Consider the following 5,024-nt stretch of genomic DNA (forward strand, 5'->3'; position numbering starts at 1 on the left):
TTTGTACATGTATATATGAGTGAGTGATATTCAGTGAGAACAAGTGCTGTATAGAACTTTGTCTAAAATGTTCTGTATTTCTCCCAGATTACAACTGACCAGAACCACAGGTGTACTGACCACTTCCAGGGAACGTCTAGTGCAGCTCCACTGGCTACTGGAATCGTTGCACTGACCCTTCAAGCCAAGTGAGTCATCTTCTATGTACAAAGTCCACCATGGTGATGTACCAGTAAGATTTGTACATTATGCAGTATAATGTGGGGTTGTATTGGTGGGGTTGTATTCTCTTTTTCGAAAGGTGTGGTGGGTTCTTTTTAATAGCATGATTTAGCTGTGGCTCTGCTCAAACATGTGATCTCCATTTAATGTCCTATCCGAGGGATGGCTCTAACCAAAACGCTATTTCCGGCAATTTCGGGGACTCTGTCTGGCATTTGACTTCGTGACTTGTTTATTTATTTATTCATTCATTCGTGACTTGTTCATTTTGTTCCCCAGTCCTGACTTGACTTGGCGTGACGTTCAGCACATCGTGGTCCGGGGTGCAAAAGTGCCCAACCCAGAGGAACCGGGCTGGAATCTCAATGGTGCTGACCTGCCAGTTCACCACAAGTAAGCTCTACTTTCCTTGTAGGACATACTGGTTATACTATTATGTATATTGAATGAATGAATGAAGACCTTTATTGTACATTTATTGCCACAGTGTGTCTTTTTTTGTCTGTCTTGTCCTGCTAAAAAACGTAATATCGCTATTGCAACACACCGCGGAATTACAGTGGTTGGGAGGGGGTTCCATGATACCGCCAGGAAGGAACACGGCACAATTAACTGCCGCTATGTACCTTTGTACATCCTCTGTTGTTCCTTTCTTTCCTGTTTGTTTGTTTGTTTGAACCTTAATTTATTCATGAGAAGCTCAAATCGGCCTGCAGGCCCCTTTTCATTGAGGTCATGTTGGAGGTAAGGGTCAGATAGAATATAACAGAGATACAGGGTACCTCGAGTCCTTATAAACATATATCACTACATAATATTATACATGCCAAAACATTATTAGAGCAAAAGCTAAGCATTCACAGTCTGTGTCCATTCACGGTGGTACGGTTGCTATGCTTTTGTCTGCGTTGTCAGGGTAATTTGCCCCGCCCAAGGCGCCGACCGCGGCCCTGTATTCATGTCTACACACTGATACATATTACTAAATATTTCTCAAAATAACGCATGGATGGTGGTCATGTCAAGAAACAGCAAAAATCACTTACAGAGAGGATACGTTGATTTTTCAAATTCATATAAGTATAAAAGTGACACTTATACACTGCTTTCAAAATACCCTATCAAATCAGACGAACGTAAGATAGGTTACTATCGGTGACCGAACTTTGAACTTTGCAAATTTTCCTCAATGAATATTTTTCTAATTTACGTACTAAACATTTGTTGAAGTTGTAGTCAATGTTCATAGCGATAATTTTTTAGGTACAATCCTCTTTCGCCGATGTCTGTGAAACTTAAGATTATTTTCCAAATTTTGGGTCACATTTCCTCATATTTTCCTTCCGTATTTCCGGTGAGCCTGATTGGAGCGAACAGATGACGTCATCAAAATGGCGGCAAAGATTCGCTCTCCAGGCCCATGTTGTTTTCGTCAAAATATTCCATGAAGATCAAAAGATATAGGCCAAAATATGAAGCTTGTGCTCTATTCGTACAGTGCACATGGCTAAACGAGTTTGTTTGGGACTTGAGTTGAGTCGTCCTCCATCAAAGCAGACAAGATAAACAAGATACAAATGAGTGTGAAATACTTCTATTGTATTCGCTGAGCGACCCAAGCCAGATAATTGCCCGCGACTTTTAACTGAACGATTTCAGTAGTAAATTTCTTATCCTTGCTTATCCAATCCTGGGAAACGAGATTCAGAAACTGCTGTAGTTTTCAAGTTTCTTGTATATGGGCACCACCGTCCAGCTTGTACGTATACAGTCGTAGGGCATTATGCAATCTCCCGGCTTACCTATGATCGTTGGGAGAATCTCACGAAATTTCACGAAAACTTTTTGCCGGCACGAGGAAGTGAAACATAATCGACCGCTTCATGGGCCGGGAGAATTTGTACAGATAGAAACGTTGAAAGATGCTTGAATAACACGCGTCTAGACCGTACCTCTTGGGATTAGAAATAAATGTACAGGCATGCCGGTAAAATAATGTCACAAACGAGAAAATGGCGTCGGTTGTATTCAAAACAAAGGATCCCGGGCTGCTGTCAAACAACAACACTCTCTTTAACCCCTCCTTCACCAACTAAATTGATTTAGTTCTGTGTGTTTTGGTAAAATTCAAATCTTTTCTTTACTGTACCATTTTCAAGCAAAAGGACTCCAGAAGTTTATCACGTATTAAAAGCCGATACATTCAACCAAGGATTCAAACATGGCGTCGGTTTGTAAACAAACTGGAGGGCCGACCGATCTAATCCAGCTCCTCGTCAAAAAATCCCCCTTCTTCCCCAGGCTTTGATTTACATTGTGCGCTTTATTACAAGTTGCATTTTTTAGTTACAGAGATTTGGTCTTTTTTTTTTTCAATTTTCCCATCAAGGACGCCAGAACTGGCAGAAGGTTACCATGCATGTCGAACAGAAGCCGACACATCAAACAGCGGCTTGTGCAGAGTCTGTTACCGTCCGTATTGAATCACGAACTGTAGTTCATTATAGAAATATATGGGTGTAATGAGTTATTAGAAAGAATACGTTATTCAATCGGAAAGCGAGGGTTGATATTTCCGAGGCGTTGATTATTGATAGAACAGGACAGGGCCAGACTAAAGTTCTCAATCAAGGGCGCAAATATGTAGCAAGTGGTCAGTGTTGACGTTGCTTCCATGGATGTGTTTTGAAAACAAATTATATGTAGAAAGTCGACTTTATCGACAAACTATCCGCACTCTGCCGGTCAATTTTGTGTGTGTCTAGCGCAGATATAATGTAAGGAAGAACGGAAATGGCGACGGGTTCCGCGCGTCCCCGGCCACCGCGTGGGGGAAGGCCCCGGGGAATGTCGGAAACTGGTATTTCCTTGCAAGACCTTAGCTTCGGTATTTTATATACATCGGTGGCAGGATAGACGAGAATATAGCAAAGAGGGGACTGAGAGGGCTTTTTCAGTACCAAAGATTCGTCACCGTGGGAATGAAAGATTGGCTATTGTTTACTGTGCAAACAGGGGAACAATTGGGGCAGAGACAGGCGTGCAATTGAAAGGGGAAGTTTGCGGGAAAGATTCAGCTCGGCTAGGTGCGACCAAAACATTTCTAGTTTCCGCCCTCAAAGGTGTGAACCAATCAGCTACAGTTGCCATTAGAGAAATGGTTGATTGACATTGATTGACATGGTTTCCAAGATAGGATTTTCAGGGCCTTTTTAGACCATTGTGATTCATTTTGGTTATTTCTTTTACCTCAAGATTCTCTTAAAGCAGGTCAGATTTGGAGCCGTACATGTGTCTGGCAGTAGGTTGTTCCAGACATTGGTCCACGATAGGCTATCGATCATCTGAATGTCTCTCGTTTAGGTTTTGGGACAAGCAGCTGACTACTTGTGCTTTGTCTGGTGGCCTGTGTCCTCTGGTCCTTGCAGTACACAAATATCTGGTATATGTAGGGTGGTGGTTTGCTGTTAAGGGCTTTGTAGATTTTGCTCAAAACCAAAAGCTACATGAGCATACAAAAAGTGAAAAGAGAACATTACGCCACACCAAATTTATTTGTTGCTTCTTGGATTTTTTTTTTCAGAAAAAAATTGGACCGACAGGTCAAAAAGAATAAAGAAATTTATTTTATTTTATTTATTTATGAATTTATTTATCTGGGTTGAAGATATGGCGCTTAAAATGATATTCTTGAAGTCAGGTTTGTATTCGACATGTGCCAAAACCTCAGTAATTTTTTTCTCTTGTATCTTCAATGATAGGGAAAATATTTAATCAGCAGACTCAAATTTCATTACCCCTGGGACTCAATTATTGAGGATTGTTTATCATTTTTTAACATGTATGTAAATTTCATAACCATAGTTCAATTTAGCATGTTATAAAACCCTGGTATAAGTTTTTCCCTTGTATCGTGTATGACTGCAGAGATATTGTAATCTTGCTATTTAATTAGCTGATGCAGAGAACAGGGGTGCCTAAGCATTTGCACAAACCCTATGAAATTCGTATGAATATTATGTGATACACACAAATCACTATGCAAAAACACACAAACCTTATGGATATTGCACGAATCACTATGCAAAACGCACAAATCTTATGTGATACGCACAAACCTTATGAGATTTGCATAGACCTTATGTAAAACGGCAGCCGGGCAGAATGATTTTGAGCATTTCTACCCATGAAATTTATATATTCAAGGCATGAAATGGACATATATCGCCATGAAGACGTACATGTATTTGATAGCCTGTGAGTTTCTGTTTTGCTTCATTTTGGTGTGTTACATCATATTTTTCCGTCGCCGAATATTGAAGCCGCCATCTTGATCTAATGACAGCAAGTTTGTTAGATTATAAATAAAGAACTACATAAATACTAATATCGATGGTTATTTTTTTAAAGAACTTCTGCTCCGCCATACCTGTAGATTACCTTCATATGGGTCAATTTCATGATACACAGTGATACGCATTTCAAAGTCTTCATTTTTATAGAATCAATGTATTACTAATGATGTGCAACCCCACTATCACCATAAAGAAAACATTTGTGAGGTCATACATGATATGTTTAATGTCAGATGCATCTACTCGTAGCTTCAAACATTCTTAACATGGGGTCACACCTGCGTATATTTTCAAGTGCGCATGATTTCCGCATGAAATTTTGTCAATACGCGGCCGAATGCCCAACATTTGGAATTTTTTTGGAATAAATTGAATGGTATGTCGAGCCCATCTGGCGTTTGAATTACGACTTCAGCGTTTTACTCCTACATACGCAGGGTGCATGAC

Source organism: Branchiostoma floridae, chromosome 4 (genome assembly GCF_000003815.2).
Source record: "Branchiostoma floridae strain S238N-H82 chromosome 4, Bfl_VNyyK, whole genome shotgun sequence".
NCBI lineage: Eukaryota > Metazoa > Chordata > Leptocardii > Amphioxiformes > Branchiostomatidae > Branchiostoma > Branchiostoma floridae.